Genomic DNA, 22,169 nt, shown 5'->3' with positions numbered 1-22,169 from the left:
TCCACTGCCTTTTCAGCCTGGTTCCTTCCTCTGTCTCTTTTACTCTCAGCCTAGTAGTATGAAGCGCTACAACAATTCAAAACACCTCCACAACCCACGTATCAACTACTGCCCCTTGGAGTTTCTCCTCAAAGCCATCACCATCAAATCTTCTCAATGCTCTGTTGTATTTAAGCAACTAATGCATTGTATAGTCATATTAAACACTTCAGGAAGATTCTTTCATATGTGAAATACTGTTTCCTTCCAGTGCTTCTGGAAGTGGCACATATGATCCTGAGAAAAAAAAGCCCCTAAAGTTAGGGGGGGAAATAATTTTTTAAAAAAATTTTAAAATCATGCCATTGTCAGCCACTTCCTGGGCTATGCAGAACTGAATTCACAAAACTTCATGCTCTCCCACTGAGACTGAGGTCATTACATACAGAAGTCTGTGGTCAGCTACGATATTCCAAAAAAGGCAACACCTTCCATACCCATGAAAGGTAAGAAACCTGTGAAATCACTATAGCAACTATTTCTTCTGCTTGATCTCAGCAACATATATAGTTCTCATTTCACAAATGCAGTAAGCAAGACAGAAGTCTGATGACCAATGATGCAATCTGTCAGTAGGTCTGTGTCCTAGCTTCAGTCCTTCACATCACAGTGCTGCTCACATCTGTGTGGCTACAGACATCTATTGTATCGCAATATATACATCTTTGTATCAGAAACAGTGCGGCCAGCAGGACCAGGGAAGTGATTGTGCCCCTGTACTCGGCACTGGTGAGGCCACACCTCGAATCCTGTGTTCAGTTTTGGGCCCCTCACTACAAGAAAGACATTCACGTGCTGGAGTGTGTCCAGAGAAGGGTGATGAAGCTGGTGAGAGGTCTGGAGCACAAGTCTTATGAGGAGCAGTTGAGAGAGCTGGGGTTGTTTAGCCTGGAGGAGGAGGCTGAGGGGAGACCTTATCGGTCTCTACAGCTACCTGAAAGGGCGTTGTAGAGAGGCGGGTGTTGGCTCTTCTCCCAAGTGGCAAGTGATAGGACAAGAGGAAATGGCCTCAAGTTGCACCAGGGGAAGTTTAGACCGGATATTAGGAAAATTTTCTTCACTGAGAGGGTTGTCAGACACTGGAACAGGCTGCCCAGGGAGGTGGTGGAGTCACCATCACTGAGGTGTTCAAAAAACATGTAGACGGGGCATTTTGGGACATGGTTTAGTAGGCATAGTGGTGTTGGATTGATGGTTGGACTTGATGATCTTAAAGGTCTTTTCCAACCTAAATGATTCTATGATTCTATTCTTCCTTTAATATATACAGAAGCTGAAAGAGTCCATCAGGTAAAAGATCAACTAGAAAACTGACTATAGCTTTTATAGAGTTTTAAACCAATAAAAAACATTATATTATTGGTCTCTACATTTTATTTAGTACTACCATAACAAAGATACAAGATTAGTCAAAATGTTTAGTCTTAATTCAAAGTCATCAAGATACAAAACCCAGAAAGTTTCCTCTGATACTTTCTTCTAATATCTAATTAGTGTCACACATTTCGTGCCCAGTTTTTACGGGGACCTGTTCTGCTTTTGAATTCCAGTTACTACTAACTGAATTCTTTCAGCATCAGATAGTCCTCAGTATCTTTACAAGGATGAGCATATAAAAAGTAACTCTGTCCACCATGCCAAGTCTAGCACCCCCTTGTGGACTGTTTTTCCTTACCACAGAATCACAGAATGATAGGGGTTGGAAGGGAGCTCTGGAGATCATCTAGTCCAACCCCCCTGCCAGAGCAGGTTCACCTAGAGCAGACTGCACAGGAGTGTGTCCAGGCGAGTTTTCAATATCTCCAGAGAAGGAGACTCCACAACCTCTCTGGGCAGCCTGTTCCAGTGCTCTGCCACCCTCAAAGTAAAGTTCCTCCTCATGTTTAGATGGAACTTCCTAGGACCAAGTTTGTGCCTGTCACCTCTCATCCTGTCACTGGGCACCACTGAAAAAAGACTGGCCCCATCCTCCTGGCACCCACCCCTTAAGTATTTATAAGCATTAATAAGATCCCCCCCCAGTCTTCTCTTCTCCAGACCTAAAAGATGCAAGTCCCTCAGCCTTTCCTCATAAGAAAGATGTTGCAGTCCCCTAATCATCTTCATAGCCCTTTGCTGTACCCTCTCCAGCAGTTCCCTGTCCTTCTTGAACCGGGGAGCCCAGAACTGGACACAGTACTCCAGATGCAGCCTCACCAGGGCAGAGTAGAGGGGGAGGATAACCTCCCTCGACCTGGTAGTCACACCCTTTTTGATGCACCCCAGGATGACACTGGCCGCCTTGGCCACAAGGGCACATTGCTGGCTCATGGTCACCCCGTTGTCCACTGGGACTCCCAGGTCCCTTTCCACAGAGCTGCTCTCCAGCAGGTCAGCCCCTAACCTGTACTGATGCATGGGGTTCTTCTGCCCCAGGTGCAGTACCCTACACTTGCCTTTGTTGAATTTCACAAGGTTCCTCTCTGCCCAACTCTCCAGCCTGTCCAGGTCATGCTGAATGGCAGCGCAGCCTTCTGCTGTGTCCGCCACTCCTCCCAGTTTTGTGTCATCAGCAAACTTGCTGAGGGCACACTCTATCCCTTCATCCAGCTCATCAATGAATATACTGAACAGGACTGTTGAAAATACTCTGATTTTTAAATAATCCAGATTTGATCATATAGAAAGTTTAAGTTTGATTGATAAATAAAATAAAAAAATACAAATGTATAAGTTAGGATTGTTAAGTTTGAAACAATAACCACAGGAACCTCACCAGATAGTCATTGTTCCGTATTAAGGAACTAATCGTAACGAGATGGAACAATGAAGAATCGAATAGAGAAGTTTTGTTTGAGTCCTGTAACAATGTGACCTGATATGCACCAGTGATGCTGCTTGGAAAATTCCTTACCTTTCCCATCTTGATTCGAATATCAAGAATGCCAATCAATAGATATTAATAGAAGTAACCATTGATTATTTTAAGTATGGATATTGATAGAATGGTATAATCAAGAGAGCGATTAATGAAAAATTAAATTATGCATTTTGTGTAATGATAACTAGGTATGATTTGTCTGTGATTTAATCATAAACTAACTGTTGAACAATGTAGCATTGTGAATAGGTAGGATTTGCTTGTCAAGAGAATGATAAGTTGTAGGCCTGGCCAGTAAACCTGGCCAGGAAAACTTAGGAAGATTCCAAGAATGGAATTTTACAACTAAGCTGAGCATGCGCAAAGATTGGGTTCAACTAGCGGACACCATGAGGAAGACTATGGACAACCACCAGAGGACCTTAGACGACCACCTGTGTACCTGGAGACGCATGCGTCACGAGCATTTACATATATTAATGAGTTCGTGGAAACTGTATGAATATGTTAATTGTTTCTTGGAAATATGATGAATATGTATACTTTGATTGTATATAACCTTTTTAGCAGAGAAACTAAGCACGCACACTAAGTGGAGTGATCCCCTGTGCATCCAGCGCTGCAATAAAGAAGTGCCTGCTCACCTACATACATCGTGTAGATGAGTTTTTATATTACAGATTTGTAACAGGACTGGACCCAGTACTGACCCCTGGGGAACACCACTTGTTACAGTCCTCCAACTAGACTCTGTGCCACTAATCACAACCCTCTGAGCTCTATCTATCAGCCAGTTTTCAATCCACCCCACTGTCTGTTCATCTAACCCACACTTCCTAAGCTTGTCTATGAGGATGATGTGGGAGACGATGTTGAAAGTCTTGCTGAAGTCAAGGTAGACACATCCACTGCCCTTCCCTCATCTATCCATCCAGTCATGCCATCATAGAAGGCTATCAGGTTGGTCAGACATGATTTCCCCTTGGTGAATCCATGTTGACTACTTCTGATAACATTCTTTTCCTCCAGATGCTTTGAGATGACGCCCAGAATGAGCTGTTCCATCATCTTTCCAGGGAGGGAGGTGAGGCTGACTGGCCTGTAGTTTCCTGGGTTTTCCCTCTTGCCCTTTTTGAAGACTGGAGTAACACTGGCTTTCCTCCAGTCCTCAGGCACTTCGCCTGTTCTCCAGGACCTTTCAAAGATGATGGAGAGTGGCCCAGCAATGACTTCTGCCAGCTCCCTCAGCACTCGCGGGTGCATCCCATCAGGACCCATAGACTTGTGGATGTCCAGTTTACTTAACTGGTCTCTAACTTGATCCTCCTCAACCAAGGGAAAGTCTTCCTTCTTCCAGACTTTTTCTGTTACCTCCAAAGTCTGGGACTCCTGAGGGCTGGCCAGAGCAGTAAAGACTGAAGCAAAGAAGGCATTCAGTAACTCCACCTTCTCTGCATCATCTGTCACCATGGCATCTGTCTCATTCAACAGTGGGTCCACATTTTCTCTAGTTTTCCTTTTGCCTCCGATGTACTCGAAGAAACCGTTCCTGTTGACCTTGACATCCCTTGCCAGGTCTAATTCCAATGAGGCCTTGGCTTTCCTCATTTCATCCCTGCATACTCTGACAGCATTCTTGTAATCTTCCCAAGTGGTCAGTCCCTTCTTCCACATATGGTAAATGTCCTTCTTCCACTTGAGCTTTTTCAGAAGCTCCTTGCTCAACCATGCAGGTCTCCTGCTTCCTTTGCCTGATTTCTTGCTCTTAGGGATGCACCGATCCTGACCTTGGAGCAAGTGGGACTTGAATATCACCCAGCTCTCTTGAGCCCCCCTACCCTCTAGAGCCCTAACCCATGGGATTTCTCCAAGCAGTTCCTTGAGGAGACCAAAGTTAGCCCTCCTGAAGTCCAAGGTTGCAATCCCACTTGTTGTTTTGTGCATACTGCACATGATCCTAAACTCTATCTTCTCATGATCACTACAGCCAAGGCTGCCCCCAGCCTTAACGTCCTCCACCAGTCCCTCTTTGTTTGTCAGTACTAGGTCCAGTAGTACACCTCTCCTTGTTGGCTCTTCCACCACCTGAGTCAAAAAGTTATCATCAAAACACTGGATGAACCTCCTGGACTGTACATGCCTGGCTGTGTAGCCTTCCCAGCAGGTATCAGGGTGACTGAAGTCCCCCATGAGAACCAAGGCCTGTGATTGTGAGGCAACTCTCAGCTGTCTGTGGAAGACCTCATCAGCTTCCCCATCCTGATCAGGTGGCCTGTAATAAACACCCACAACAGTGTCTCCCATATTAGCCTGCCCCTTAATCCTTACCCACAAGCTCTCAACTTGCTCTTCATCCGCCCCCAGGGAAATCTCGATACATTCCAGTTGCTCTCTCACATAAAGAGCAACTCCACCACCTCACCTTGCTGGCCTGTCTTTCCTAAAAAGAACATAGCCATCCATGACACCACTCCAGTCATGTGACCTACCCCACCATGTCTCAGTAACTGCAATGAGATCATGGCCCTGCAACCGCACACAGATCTCTGATTTTTCCTGTTTATTCCCCATGCTGCATGCATTAGTGTATAAGCATTTCAGGGAGGGAGTTACATGTGTAATTTTCACCCCTGAGGGGTGGCAGGCCTTCTGGTTCTCAAAAATACTAGCACGCTGCCCCACAAGTGCTGAGCTACTACACCCAGGCACCTCTCTAGCAAGCCCAGTTACCTCCCCGTCCCCCTTCAAATCTAGTTTAAAGCTCTCTCAATGAGCCCTGCTAACTCTTGTCCTAGAACCCTCTTCCCCCTGTGAGATAGGCTTTTCCCATCTGTTACCAGCAGGCCTGGTGTCTGGTAAATCAGGCCATGGTCAAAGAATCCAAAGTCCCGCCGGTAGCACCAGGCTCGGAGCCAGGCATTGATCTGCTGGCTCTTCCTGTTTACCCCCTCATCATTCCCCGCAAATGGAGAGGGGGACTTGTGCTCCTGATCCCTTGATCAGTTGTCCCAAGGCCCTGAAATCTCTCTTCACTGCCCTTGGACTTCTCACTACTTCATCACTGCCTACCTGAAAGATCAAAAGGGGATAATAATCTGAGGGCCATACTAGGAAAGGAAGCTGCTTCTTTACATCATTAACCTTGGCCCCAGGGAGGCAGCAGACTTCCCTATGTAGTGGGTCCAGTCTACATATCAGGCCTTCTGCTCCCTTCAGAAGCGAGTCACCTATGACAATGACCCATCTTTTATTTTTCACTGAGGTGGCGGGTGGTCCGACTAGACCTCAACAACACCTCCAACACCTCACCATTGTCCACTTCCCCTTGCAGAGCACTGTACCTGTTTTGCAATGGCACCTGGGAAGATGAGGTAGTCACTGGGCAGATGCACCTGCAGTGCCTGTTGCGTCGGACAGGAACATCTTGCCATTGCCCCCTGTCAAACCTATATTGTTGTCATGGCACATTCAAAGATGTTACACTTTGTAAAATGTTAAATGTGTATGGATTTCAAAAGTACTTTGATTGCCTTATTTCTGCAACTCATGCTAGTACTTTGCTTACATGCATTCTACAGGTATGTGCCAGATCCAGTCATTGCTCCATCAGTGTAGGCTCACAAGTATTACTCCTGATGTAGTACTTAGTTAAGACTGGAAATACCACCCCCTATCAAAAAGCCTATAATAGGTTCAGTGTTGAACATTAAATCAGAGGTAAGTGATCAAAAACTTTCACAAGTTCACTCAATATTAACTACAATAGAAGGTGAATCCGAATTTACACCATTTGAGCAATGTTTGAAAAACAAGAGCAGCCACATGGGGTATGACCTTTCCCTGCCATGTCCTTCACAGAATCACAGAATCAGTACGGTTGGAAAAGACCTGTAAGATCATCGAGTCCAACCTGAAAAAGAAAAAAAAAAAAAAAAAAAAAAAACACCAAAAAAAAAAAAACACCAAAAAAAAACCACAAAAAGAAAAACCACAAAACCCACGCCACACAACAACAACAGCAAGCCACAACCCACCCAACACCACACAGCACCATGTCCATCAAGCTACATCCCACAATGCCACATCCACACGCTCCTTGAATACGTCCAGGGAGGGTGACTCTACCACCTCCCTGGGCAGCCTATTCCAATGTTTCACTACTCTCTCAGTAAAGAACTTTTTCCTAATATCCAGCCTGAACCTCCCCTGGCGCAACTTGAGGCCATTTCCTCTAGTCCTGTCACTAGTCACTTGGGAGAAGAGACCAGCACCCACCTCTCTGCAACCCCCTTTCAGGTAGTTGTAGAGAGCGATAAGGTCTCCCCTCAGCCTCCTCTTCTCCAGACTGAACAACCCCAGCTCCCTCAGCCGCTCCTCATAAGACTTGTGTTCCAGACCCCTCACCAGCTTCGTCGCCCTTCTCTGGACACGCTCCAGCACCTCTATGTCCTTCTTGTAGTGAGGGGCCCAAAACTGAACACAGTATTCGAGGTGCGGCCTCACCAGAGCCGAGTACAGAGGCATGATCACCTTCAAAGCTGAGACATGTATTCTGATCTCTTATTGCTTCCCAAAGACCTTCCATCATCACCAATGGTCCTCAGAAGACACTTCTGCTTGTCCTGACCTCTGAACTGAAACTATCCAGAAATAAACATGTGGAACCACGTAGTGAGGTTCTGTGGGCTCAGGAAATATGAAGTGACAACTCAGAGAGTATCCCTATTGCTTCACAGTTTAAGAGATCCATGATTACTAGACAAAGGAGACTGCCAAGTTAGAGACAAAGTTAATACATAGTCATATGCAAGATGAAGAATATTACTCACGTAGCTTTGCACAGAACACACTCATAGATGAATTTGTAATTAATCTCATAGCTGTGGCATCGTGTTACTACTGGCAGCTCTGGATGAATCACAGCTGATTTATTGGCATAGAATCTCCAGAATCGTCCATGTCCATCGCGAACACCATTGATCAGCCAAGTAGCTGCATGGCAAGCCTCATGAACTAGCGTGTCTCGGAGACGATCTTACGGTAAGAAAAAAAGACATTAAGATCCGTCAGGTATGGGGAAGTACAGACTTTCATCCTTGGTCACTGCTTCAGAACTTTGACGTTCTTTATTAAGATGCAAGAGTTACTTTAGAGGTTGGAATTACCAATGTTTTGATAAGATAAAATGCCCCAAACCAAGGTTTCAGTCAGTGCATTTCCAGTTTTGTGGCTAGTCCTAATTCTGCATCCTAGTTACTTCCCTGCATGCCTAATCCATTCAGATTTTTTTTGTTTGTTTGGGGTTTTTTTGTTTTGTTGTGGGGTTTTTTATGAGACCTGAAACACCTTTATTTGGACCAAGATTCACTGATTACTTTTGTAACTGATATTTTTCATCCAGAAATAATTAGAGCAGAGCACTGAATTTTCTTCACAATTAGAATAGAGTATTTCAGTTGGAACGGACATACAATGACCATCTAATCCAACTGCCTGATCAAAAGTTAAAGCATGTTATTAAGGGCATTGTCCAAATGCGTCTTAAACAGTGACAGGCTTCGGGCATTGACCACCTCTCTAGGAAGCCTGTTCCAGTGTTTGACCACCCTCTCAGTAAAGAAATGTTTCCTAATGTCCAGTCTAAACCTCCGCTGGTGCAGCTTTGAACCATTCCCATGTGTCCTATCACTGGATACCAGGGAGAAGAGATCAGCACCCCCCTCTCCACCTCCCCTCCTCAGGAAGCTGTAGAGAGCAATGAGGTCACCCCTCAGCCTCCTTTTCTCCAAACTAGACAAACCCAAAGCCCTTAGCCACTCCTCATAGGACATTCCTTGCAGCCCTTTCACCACCTGTGGTGCCCTCCTCTGGACACGTTCAAGTACCTTCACATCCTTCTTAAATTGTGAGGCCCAGAACTGCACACAGTATTCAAGGTGAGGCTGCACCAATGCTGAATACAGCACGATAACCACCTCTTTTGACCAGCTGGTTATACTGTGTTTGATGCACCCCAGGATGTGGTTTGCCCTCTTGGCTGCCAGGGCACACTACTGACTCATATTGAGCCTGCTGTCAACCAGCACCCCCAGATCCTTTTCTGCAGGGCTGCTCTCCAGACACTCCTCTCCCAATTTATGCTTGTGCCTAGCATTATTCCATCCCAGGTGCAAAACCCAGCATTTGGACTTGTTAAATTTCATTCCATTAATTATTGTCCAGTGCTCCAATCTATATAGACCCCTCTGCAAGATATCTTGACCCTCAAGAGAGTCAACAGCACCTCCCAGTTTGGTATCATCAGCAAACTTGCTAATGGTGCATTCAACTCCTGCATCCAGATCGTTGATAAATATATTGAACACGACTGGCCCTAGAATTGAATGCTGAGGAACACTACTGGTGACCAGTCGCCAGCCAGATGTAGCCCCATTCGCTGGAACACTTTGAGCTCTGCCCTTCAGCCACTTCTTCACCCAGCACACCATGAACCTGCTCATCCCACAGTTGGACAACTTGTCCAGAAGGATGCTGTGAGGGACAGTGTCAAAAGCCATACTAAAATCCAGAAAAACAACATCCACCGCCTTCCTTTCATTCACTAGGTGGGTGACCTTATCATAGAAGGACACCAAATTAAACAGGACTTTCCCTTTGTGAACCCATTTTGACTATGCCTGGTGATTGCATTATTCTTTAAATGCCTTTCAATAGTTCCCAGTATGATGATCTCTGTAATTTTTCCAGGAAGTGAGGTGTGCTGGTTTTGGCTGGGATAGAGTTAATTTTCTTCGCAGTAGCTAGTATAGGGCTGTGTTTTGGATTTGTACTAAAAACAGTATAGATACACACGGATGTTGTAGTTACTGCTGAGCAGTGCTTACACAGAGTCAAGGCCTTTTCTGCTTCTCACACCGCCCCGCCAGCGAGTAGGCTGGGGGTGCACAAGAAGTTGGGAGGGGACAAAGCCGGGACAGCTGACCTCAACTGACCAAAGGGATATTCCGTACCATATGATGTCATGCTCAGGACATAAACTAGGGGGAAAGCTGGCTGGGGGACCGCTGCTTGGACTGGGCATCGGTCGGAGGGTGGTGAGCAATTGTTTTCGTTTGCATCACTTGCCTTCTTGTTTGTTGTTGTTTTCATTACAATTTTTATTATCATTATTATTATTTTACTTCATTTCATTTATTAAACTGTTTTTATCTCAACCCACGAGCTTTCTTGCTTTTACTTTTCCTATTCTCTCCCCCATCCCACTGGGGCAGGGGGGGAGTGAGCGAGCGGCTGTGTGGTGCTTAGTTGCCAGCTGGGCTTAAACCACGACATGAGGTTAGACTAACAGGTCTGTAGTTTCCTGGGTCTTCCCTCACACCCTTCTTGTAAATTGGAATAACATTGGCTAGCTTCCAGTCAGCAGGGACCTCCCCAGACTCTCAAGACCTTTGGTAGATGACCAAGAGGGGTCCTGCCATAACATCTGCTAGCTCCTTCAGTAATCTGGGGTGAATCCCATCAAGCCCCATGGACTTGTGAACATTCAGCTGACACAGCTGGTCCCTGACAATTTCAGTGTCCAAAAATGGAAAGTCAGTTCCCACACTCATGGTCTTTTGACTCAGGGGACTGGGCAGCCCAAGGTCTGTCAGTTTTATCAGACTGACACAAAAAAAAACATTGAATGCCTCCGCTTTTTCTTCATCCCTATTAGTCAAATGACCATCTTCAACAAGCATCAGTCCAATGTTTTCTTTAGCCCTCCTCTTCCTATTAACATACTTAAAAAAGCCCTTCTTGTTATCTGACACAACACTGGCCAGTTTCAACTCTAATTGAGCTTTGGCCTTTCGTGTCTTTTAAAAGCATATATGAACCACAGCTCTGTAATCTTCCTGTGAAGCCTGACCTCACTTCCAGAGGTCATACAATTTCTTTTTCCTCTTGAGCTCCACGAGGGGTTCCCTGTTCAGCCAAGCTGGTCTTCTGCCCCACTTGCTTGACTTATGTCACAATGGGATTGCCAGCTCCTGTGCTTCTAAAAGGTCCAGCACTCTTGGACTCCTAAGCCCTCAAAAGCAGATTCCCAGGGTACTCTGTTGTATCACTCAAATCAAATCTATTAAGCTTACTTCAAAGTATTCTATTAATTACAGAACTGGTTCTCCTACAGTAGCTGCAACATTCATTTCCCCAAATTGGGAGGGGATGAGGGAGAGATAACAAGTTACAGTACCCACCACATAATAGAACTTAGTTTGGCATGAACCTGTCTTTATTCTAGCTTTAAATACTACCAACAATACAGCTAGCTATGATGGAAGAAGTCAGATTTTAGATTGCCATTTGTGCTGGTTTTGGCTGGGACAGCGTTAATTTTCTTCCTAGTAGCTAGTATGGGGCTGAGTTTTGGATTTTTGCAGAAAACAGTGTTGATAATACAGAGATGGTTTTGTTATTGATGAGCAGTGCTTACACAGAGTCAAGGCCTTTTCTCTTCTCACACCACCCCACCAGCAAGTAGGCTGGGGGTGCACAAGAACTTGGAAGGGGACACATCTGGGACAGCTGACCCCCGCTGACCAAAGGGGTATTCCATACCATATGATGTCATGCTCAGTATATAAACTGGCCAGTAGACTGCTGCTTGGGGACAGGCTGGGCATGGGTCAGAGGGCAGTGAGCAACTGTTTTCATTTGCATCACTTGTCTTTCTTGGGGGTTTTTTTTGTTGTTATTTTTCTTTTCATTGCAATTATTATTATTATTTTATTTCATTTCATTTATTAAACTGTTCTTACCTCAACCCACAAGCTTTCTCACTTTTACTTTTCTGATTGTCTCCCCCATGCCGCTGGGGCAGGGTGGGAGCGAGCAAGAGGCTGTGTGGTGCTTAGTTGCTGGCTGGAGTTAAGCCACAACACCATTACAGTACATAGAGAATTAAGAGTAACCTATAGGTCTTCAAATCAATAAGAAATATAAACAAAATACTGCAGTTAGCATGAATACATGTCTGTTCTTACATTTTGTAAATTTGCCCAGCCTCTTGAAGGGTTGTCAGGACAAGTTCTACCATTAATGGATTTATTTATTCAAGGTAATATAAAATTTCAAAGCATGGTCCAGTTCCAGATCTCTTAGGCCTCAGATTCATTTTTTTATCTCCAGAACTCACCTTCTCGAAGAAGAATCAACATATCTTTTCTTTTACCTACCTGCAGAGTCACAGACTTTCTCAGAAAGTTCTATGCGAGCATAACGCTTTGCTTCAGGACCTTCTGTCTGCCCAGTTACACAATATCCTGCTGTTTTTCTCATTTTCTTATTCCAGATTATTACCATTTTCTCTGGCAACTGAAAAACAAAACACTACATGTAATCTGCCCTCTCCTACCTCTCTTTTCTTCTGGCCCTCTGGCTTCTCCTTATATTTCCTGCAAAGCCAGTATAGGATGTCTCCGCTAGTGCCCTTAACACTGTTGTCACTTAAGATGCAAACCCACCCTCCATGGCTTATTCCCATCATCAGTTTTTCCGTAACCAACATTAGGAGTTTCACAATGCAGGATGAGACAAAGTCCCTTAGTTCCTCTATTCTGCCTCCAACAGTGGCTAACACATGCTGCTTAAGAGGAAATACAAGGACAGGTCAGGCATAAAACAGAATTTCCTCTTCAAAAAAAGTACTCTTCCCAACTGCCAGTCATTTGCAAGACAACACCTCACTGAGTTACACATGGTTCCTTCGCATTAAATAGCCCCTAAACTTGTTTTCTGTTGTTTTGGGGAAAGAGTGTGTGTGTGTATGTTTAAGAATACATATGCATTATTAGCATCCGCAATAGTCTATGATCAGAAGTTCTACAGCTTAATAATTTACAGGTCAAGTACTATCTGCTTTGTTTGTTCTGAACCTGCAACTTGCCATTTTAATTTGATGCACCTTCACACTGCAAGAGGGTGAATAATCACCCCTTGCTTATCCCCTGTGCTGCTCCTGATTTTATAAGCCCTCATTATATTTGTCTTGGTTAGCTCTGTTCTTTTACTAACAGCTTTCTGTCATCTAAATTAATGAGCTTAAGTAAATAGTCCAACAGTAGTAAGTGCTAGCATAGGTACAGGGCTGAAGGACTGAGGAGCAAGATATTTTGCTTTCAGCAGTAGTGAGCCTGTTCAGCACAGCTTTATGTGAAATCATGACCTCAGCCTGTCCTTGGTCAGATCAACAGCATTGTCTCCACTGCACAGAAACATTTTCCTTCCTGAAGGAAATTCTATTGGAATTACTAAAGGCAGCATGCTTCCTTTCAAGGATGCTTCTCACCAGAGGAGGGTCTCCAGTATCGCAGAAGATGTAAAGGTCAAGACAGCAATTCTCTGGAATTGAACCTTCAATTTGAAACACAACTTACAGCTTTAGGTTCACCCAAAACTGTTATTCAAACGATAAGCAGCTTTTTAATCTGTTCCAGAATGGTAGACACAAACATGCAATAAGAATGAATGAAGACTACATGTAGCATGACTAAGCATGTGGCAACAGGCCCTAACAACAGAAGGAAATGCTTTTATCCATCAGCTCCCTGCTCCCCAACGTACAGTCCCGCCACTTGCCTTTTGTCGGCTGCAGGCAAGAAAGCTGTGCTATAACTAGTTATTAGACTATGGTAATGCTGCAGAGTTCACTAGCACATATTACTTCAGTAAAAGCTGAATGAGCAATGGTGGCAGGCAACCTTCAGCTTCTTTCAGCAGCAGAAAGCCATAGCTGCCTTTGCTGGGGTCTACTACCACAGAGGCAGCAACAGAAACATTCCCAGGCTGCTGATCATGCAGGTACTAGAAAAATACATGAAGGTAAGTATCAGTCACCTCTTCAAAGATTAAACTGATCCAAGGCCCCTCATGTAGCAGCTTCTCTCATGAAGGACTCTCAGACACCATCCAGACTGCTCACTTAAGGATGGTACACCATTACAGCTGGGAAAGCAAGCCAAGCTGAAAACCACTGCATCACAGTGGTGATAAACCCCCTCTCAAAGAAATTGCTTGAACTAACTCAAATATAAGCCATTGCTATAAATCTTAACTTCTACTAACTGAAGAGGATAAAGAGCAATCACATCAAAAAGTGAGGAGCAACATGTTAACCAGCATTTTAGAATTGTAGTTTTTGTTTTGAAGCCAACCTTCTGCTCAAAGATGGTACTATTATACAGAGAGTAGAGCTTCTGTGCCAGCTCCTCTTTATTTTTCTTGAAGTACTTCACATAGTGGGAAGCCGGATTTGAGAGATCTTGCAAGAAACAGCCAGGCACTGAGCACACCCTGAGCCTGCAAGAAAAGCCATAAAGCAGTTTATCGAAGTACAGAGATATCACATTGAAAAATAACGGCCACTTTATAGCCAATAAATGTCTCTGGCATGCCGCCACTGGCATAAACTTCTCCTGATTCTTTTCACTAGCTTGCCCTCACAAGGTCAGTGGGGCGCACACATTTATACTGTCTTCTTCCCACTTCAGGGGCATGAAGGGGCAGAGCTGTTGCAGTAGTTCTGCAACTATTTCATTAATTCACAGAACATGAGGACTCCTAAGCAGGAAAATAGGGTGGCTCAGATATTTGTGACACAGTGAGCCACAATTATACCAAAACTTGATCAATATATGAACAGCCCTAACATGATCACCCACAATAAAGGCATATTTTCAGAAACATAGCCAAAGATGTCTGGGAATCCTCAGGAATTCATTCAGGGGAAGTAGATATTTCACTAGGATGACTAACTCCAATACTGCAGCATTCTGACAAAGCATCAGCTTTGAAGACATCATTTAAAGGTTTTGTATTGGTACACACAATTATAAAATGACTGAAGGAAACATCACATGGCTAAAAAGCAGAATAAAGGCAGCTATTAAAAATGAAAAAGACATTCTTTTGACAAGCTTAAGCTGCATCCATGTATAGAAAAAGAAACATGAATTCTGCAAGTTATAAGGATACACGTCAAAAATATCAAGAAAGCTTGTTAAAAGGTATGAATTACTAATAGAATCAGTTTTGATATATTTTCAGAGGCAGGCAGCTGGATAGATAGAGTCTGTAGTGCCAGCACACGTTAGAAGTATGCTGTGCAAAGACAAGGAATAGCAAGAGAGCTAACATTTACAAAAGAGATTTGACATGTCAGATTTATCTGTCATCAATTCCTCCAACTGGAGAGTAGTTTATATTCTCCCTGTCATACCTGAGACTGAAAGCTTTGATTTCCAGCTACTTAACCATTAACAAATGCTGAATTGGTAGCAGAAGTTTCTAGGTACCAGAAAAATCTGAATGTCATCCTAGGCAAATTTGTCCATCTATAATGGTCCTAGAACATAGTAAAGACGGAGAAACACTTACCTTTTCTCTGTCTTTGCTGATTGTGAGCAACTGACCAATTCACTCCTAGGAACTCTTGCAGAAGCCATTATCCTGGAAGGTGTTTCTTGAAGTGAAATGGAGTTTGGCCTTGGTGTCTTGACTCCCTCCTCTTTCAAGGGCTGGGCATCTTCACAGGGTGGCTTGATGTTTTGTAGCTCAACAGAAAGAGTCACAGGATTACACACTGTCAAAGAATCGGGAGTACAGATGTCAGCAACCAGGTAACAGTCAACGGTGAAAAAAAGTCAAATATTCTACCTCAGCATACACACTCTTACTGTGCATACTTGAATGCAAAGGCTTTTACAACTGATGGAAAGGTAATTTGCTGTTATATACTACAAAAATTACATTCAGTGAAGGAGTGGCAGACTCCAAACTTTCAAACATTCAGCTAGGAGGAACTGGAGGGAAAAGCATTTATAACCTCACCCAGGCATTTCTGTGACATTTCACCAATCCAAAATACATCAACAGTACATTGGGAGCAGTAGTGCTGAGACACCATTTGAACAAAAAAATCATTCTAACCTTCTGTCGTGTATCATAAGTCACACTGTTTGTTTCACAGGCAAGTTCTGATCAGACAGCTGCCTATTTCCCCAGTCCATGTCTGGACAGATTGCTAAAATGACTGACCCTCACACCAGAAATCAAGGACCACTTCAAGGTTTGCAGTTTCAGTAGACATCCTCTCTGACAGTTTTTCCATAACCATTCCCCTATTTGGGCCACCTGCCTCCTTTCATTACTCAACCATATACAGATAAGGCAATGCAGCTGCCAGCTCACTTCTAGAATGTTTTCTAGACCACGTTGATATATTCCAATAATAAAAAAAATTTGCTCTTTCCCAAGGCATATTTCTATGCTGTCACCCATCCTCTTCTATAGGTCTCCTTGCCCTGAAGTAGCCCTTGTTAGTGAGGAAGGCACCCTGTGTTTAATCTTCTAGAAAGAGATTTGTTTTCACCTGCTCTTTACTCAGCAACAGCCCTTTTCCCCCTATACAATCTTTCACTTGGAGCTCACTTCAGTTAGTCAAAGGAGAGAAGGAGCTACTGATTTAGGAAATTCTCATTATAAACTGTATTTTAAATAAAATAAAGTCAATAATAAATCCAAATACTAAATTAACAGCATCTAATCTGCTCAAAATTACAGCTTCACGTTAACTGCTATCATACATTAAAAAAAAATAGTTAACATCATTCAAAAACACCAGTTAGATTTGTTTTCAGAACAATTTTAAAAACTAAAAATGCCTACAATTATAGGAATTATAAAACCAAGCAATAGTGGATAACTTAAATCTTCATACCATAAGACTAGCAGAATCACAGTTCAGAATGCTCAGAGGAATAATTTCTGATTGCATCAAAGTCAATTGCAAGATGCTGGGTTGCACTTCCAAAGCATATGCCACACAAATGAAAAGAATTAGGCAATTAGCACTGCCAATAAGTAGCTTGCAAGTTAGCTAAGAACAATTGCTTACATATTGTGCTTGGCTGGTAGACAGTTTTACTTGCGCTTAAGATTGGTTTTCGGGGTATACTTTGTTTCCTTATCCGTTCTATTAACGATTCAAATTCGTCATCTGAGCTATCTGATTCTACCTCTGTACTTTGTTGCAGTGCCACAGTTGGCACTTTATTTTCTGTACTCTTTTCACAGCTGCTTTCTTTCCTTCTAACAAGAAAGTCTGGACTGCCTCTAGAAATTGATTCTTTCAGATTTTGTGGAGATGGGAGTTTTGAGCGCCTCCAACTCTCGTTCAAGTCTTTCACTCCCCCTTTTTGGTAGTCATGCCATGAACTTTCTACAAAGACAGAATCTTCAGTGTCACTTGAAGCCTCTGGATACTGCAATTCTTGGCAGCAAGTGTTTTTCTTTCCAGAAGTCATCAACTTCTTCGGGGTCTGAAGATCCTTCTGTGCTGCAATTCAAAATAAACAGCTTAAAGTTTTGGTAATTTCATTTAGGAGACCTGCCTTTGTCTTAGCACAAAAAATTCCCTTGAAAGATAGGAGAACACAAAGAATGGAAAGATATCTTTGCATTTTCTTTATTACACCCTGCTCATTTGCCATCATACTAAATGAAAAGTCACTGCAAGATGTATAAAAAAAAGTAGCTTAAAACCCATCTATGTATACATCAGTCATCAGGTCTAACAATCCTGAATAGGTAGCTAGCTCTGGCATAATTTTCATTCCCAGTAAAAAAAGCTATGTGCATGTAAGAGTAAGGCTGAACATTTCATATTAATTTTTATAAAACCACCAAGTGAAGGGTGACTCAAAAAACGCTCAGCCTTAGCTGATTGTACCATAGCCTACAGCACAAAGTACGCACTTGCCAACAAACAAGGCTTCTGACATCTCAGATTTGACCTATCAAGCTGAAGGGATCACGTCAGATCTATTGGTGACTTTTTTCTCGTCCACTTGCTTCCCCCATTTACTCTCCAGAAACCATTCCATTAGCTTTTTACAGTCTGCAGCTGGCATACATGTTTCAGGGTTGACATTCACACCAGCTGCAAGCAATCCCACCCTTCTTGATCAGGGGTCAGAGCTTCTCCAGGTTCACACGAGATCACTAGATCTCATCTACTAGAATTCCATCACCTGATTGCTGGCCTAGTGGTTGTGTCAAGAATTCCAGAGCCCTCTTCACTCCTTCTAGGAAAGTCCAGTTTGCTTTTATCAGTGAGAAGTGCACCAGACAGCTGTAGTCAGGCTCTGAATGTTAGCAAACCAAGGCACTTTCCATCCCCTGGGGGAAAACAGGGATCCTCTGCTCAGACAAGCACTGAAACCCCTCAAGTCATGGTTTGCCAGAGCATCTTGTAGCCAGTGTTAACAAGATTACACATAGGACCTTGGCTTAAGACGCTCCAAATTAAAGGACCCTATCTGTGGCTCTGCAACACCCATAAGCAAAACTGGCCTGATTGCCAACACCTGCATCAAATTAAAGGTATCTAGCTAAACAACAGTTACCTTCTTTCTTTACTCATTGTCTTTTGGCCACAGAATGAGCTGGTACAGCTACAGGATGTGCAAAACAGCATTCCCAAGTCCTCTCAACACAGTGATCATCCCATATTTGCAGCTCAGTCTAATCCACCATGAGTTGCTACTCTTCACAGGCCCAAATACTAGCAGAGAGTCCACAGTATCTGCAGACCTACAGCAATACTTCAAAATGTACACTTGTCAGAACAGTATGACCATGCTTTCCTCTGTCACCCCCAGAGGAAACAGAAAAGCCTCTCCTCTGTTACCCTCAAGGAATAGGCAAAGTGATCCTATGTTTAACAAGCTCTCTCAGAAATTTATGAGCTCAGCAATGAATGCTATCTTTCCACCCATTAAAATTCCTGCTTCGTATTTGCTGTGCAACAATTACTTGCCATTCTTTGTTGTGCTCTTTCTCACTTTAAAGTCCAAGAAGAAATCATCTGAGTCATCAATTAAGTCCTTCAAACTGTAAAATAAGCAATTATGTGAAAAAAGGTAGGCATAAGCAGTAAAATAGAAGAGTAAGTTCGCCTCACTAAAAAAGCAAACCAAAAATAGCCACCCAATATAACATTATCAGTTGCTCACAGCAAATATTACCAACTACGTCCATTAATAGGAATGGCAATAGAACACGTACACTCCCAAACATCCCATTTTACACTTGACCTGAACATACAGATTGAACACATTAGAGTTCTTCTGTCTGCACTCACTCCTATACACGTATCTGCCTATGAATCACTAAAACTTTTGATCATCTTTCTGTATTCTGAATAGTAAATGTGATACAGAAAACTAATATAGAAACATTGAAAAGTCATTAATTACAGCACCCACCTTGCATCCACCTTTTTAGAAACGGATTTGGGAGTTTTCATTCTAGCTAAAACTGAAACAATAAAAGGCTAATTAAGAACAAGGTTCTGTTTCTTTTTTATGCATTTTTAAGAGAAAAGTTTGCAACTAGTAAAAATTCGGTCTAAAGTCTTTAAGAAAAAACACAAACATAAGAATCCTTTACATATAATTCCAACACTCAGTTCCTCAAAGCTGACAGGAGCTGTCTAGCATTCCTTCATTATTCAATCCTTGCCCAGCACAAAGCCAGATAAGAAGTGCTGTCATATATCCTGCAGTATCCAGTATAGCCTGCTCATATATGTGAATCATTGGCGGTGGAGTTGAATGGGTTTATCAGTATCTTCTCCAAGCATTTCAGTGACTGCAGGTAGTAGTTTTCCTACTGCAGAGAGATGTCCGTATGCTTATTCCACTAAGTGACTCCAAAAAAAAACGTTCAAACAAAATGGTAACAATAATACCCCACTGCAGAACAGCAATTCAACTTCTCTGAAATAAATGCTTTTTAATCACTCCAGGAATACTGTGGTGACTGCTAAATACGAAAACACAGTTCAGGCAGCAATACTGCACATGCTTGAAGTAGTGACTCTTGAGATTATCAGAAATGCCATAAAAATTTCACACGCTTTCATCATTATGAGAGATTCAGGAAAGGTGAAGGAGAACAAACTTCATTAAAGCATAAATCAGGCTGGGGAGAAGGGAAACAACTGTCCCTTCTTCAGAACATCATGAGCAAAAATAGCAGTTAAGGAGTGTTTGTTCTCACAGTCTGAAGCTGCATGCATGACTTCAATGGGATTATAAACTTTTGCACTATGCCATAAGCCCAAAACAAGAAGATAGGTTTGCTTGATAAAGCTTTTATGGCTGATTGGTAGATTCTGGTACCAGGAAAAGCAGCTGAGCTACCCAAATGCTACCCTGAAAGCACACTATAAGTTAAAAAGCATAGGATGGGACTGAGTGTCGTTCTCTTAAAAAGAGCACAAGGGGGCAGGGGGCAGAATTCAAGACCTTGAAGCTCAAAAAGTATGTAGAGCAACGTTATTTTCTGGTTTAGCACCCAGTAGTTTTCACCACTACCTTCATTACAAAAGAAGTAAACACAGCATCTGCTGCCTTCCAAGCCACCACATCAAAGTGGGTCACTGAAGCACAAATGGCCAGCAGCCAGAAGCTTTCCTAGATGGTCATAACCACAGTGTTCCATGACTTTGGCCTCAACAGCCTCCTGGATGGAGGAGGCAAAAAAAGAGTAGGAAAAAAAAGAGCAGACTTCCAAATATTTAAGTTTAAAAAATTACAAGAAAGTGAACAATGAGCTAATGAATGGAAAGTATTGAAATATTTATCAGATTTAAAAGCCCAGAGGTAGTGCAGGAACTATATACAGCACATTTTAATTCAACTGGACATAAGCAGTAAGGCTTGACAATGCTTAAGATCATTCACATGGCACTGAGCTGACACACAGCACAAAGGCTAAAGTAACGAGAAATCTGCTTTAAAAGTAGCTGGACTAACACAACAGTGATATGCAAAAAGCAAAATAAACAGATACAACTCGTTGCCTTACCACCATCTCTGTTCAAATATTGAATACATAATGAGGAACATATTTCAAGTTTACAAACCTTTAAATTACTTACCAGGCTGAAACCCACCTGAGATGTGATAGAGCCATGATAAGTCCATCTAAGGAACAAGCTAAATAGGACTCTTGCAACAGGAAAAAAAAAAAAACCACCATGTACTCAACTACCCTAGCACAAAATGATAGTCATAATGGCTAAAACCAAAAAAAACAAATACTGGGTTTTGTATGTACAGGCTAAACATAAAGATAGGAAGTTATGCACAGCAGAAACCACCATGTAAAATTTAGTATTCGGTTCCATCTTACCAAGACACCTTGAGCCACTATGAAAAGCCAAAAACATCCCTCCAACTGGTCAAGACTCATGCAGCAAAAGCCCTGACACCGTAAGAGGGAATTCTGAGTAGTTTAGACACGTGTCTGGAACAGTAACTGCTTAGAGAAAATGTTTATTCAAATACGCTCCGTAGACTAAGAAGGAAGCATGTGAGTGACAGGGAACAGAAAAAACTGAGGCAACACGAAAAAATAATGCAAGGCAAAAAGCATCCAAGATTGAGACATGAGACTCAAGAACACTCACTATGGCATATACCTATCAACACTACACTGCAAGGAAAAAATATACTCTGCAGTAGGAGCAATGAAAGACAAACATGCAAAAAAACTACTGCACTATAACTACATAGAAATGTGCCTTTTTCATACTCCTTCAGAGAACAAACGTGTTACTTACACAATTCAAATTCATCATCACTGCTGGAAGAGAAGTACAGGGCATGGCTAGAAGAAATGAAATGCGGAATAGTATCAAGAACACTAGGTCAACAGAAAGTAGATCTGCACCTCTACTGGTCTGAAATACCTGTGAATACTGAGAACCAAATATATACTTGAAAAAACACTGAACATCTCAAATAGGATGAACTGTTTTCAATTATTTAAAATAGAAATATTAGAACTTGTATATTAAAATTTATAACAACCATATATGTTCAATGTTCAAGTAGTAATCAACTGCTGTCAAAATCTGAAAGACTTAACCGTTTGGAGACACAGGCTTAGGACATTACATTGGTTTAAGTTCAAATTGGGTATCAGAACTCAGAAGGAATAGAAAGCTTGTTTCTCACCTTACACATGGTATATGAACAGGTAGAGAATGCTGTATTGTATTAAGTTTGAAACCTCAAAACATACAACAATGAGAAACAAGTGCTTTTGTATAAAGTACATTTTAATATGGTTACCATTAATATTTAATTAATGTGAAAGCTATTCGATTAATATGAAAGCTACAGTAACTTTCATAAAGCTATTTTAAGAAGTAGAATAG

The sequence above is a fragment of the Gavia stellata genome, chromosome 14, assembly GCF_030936135.1.
Source record: "Gavia stellata isolate bGavSte3 chromosome 14, bGavSte3.hap2, whole genome shotgun sequence".
Taxonomy (NCBI): Eukaryota; Metazoa; Chordata; class Aves; order Gaviiformes; family Gaviidae; genus Gavia; species Gavia stellata.
This window is presented reverse-complemented; position numbering follows the sequence as displayed.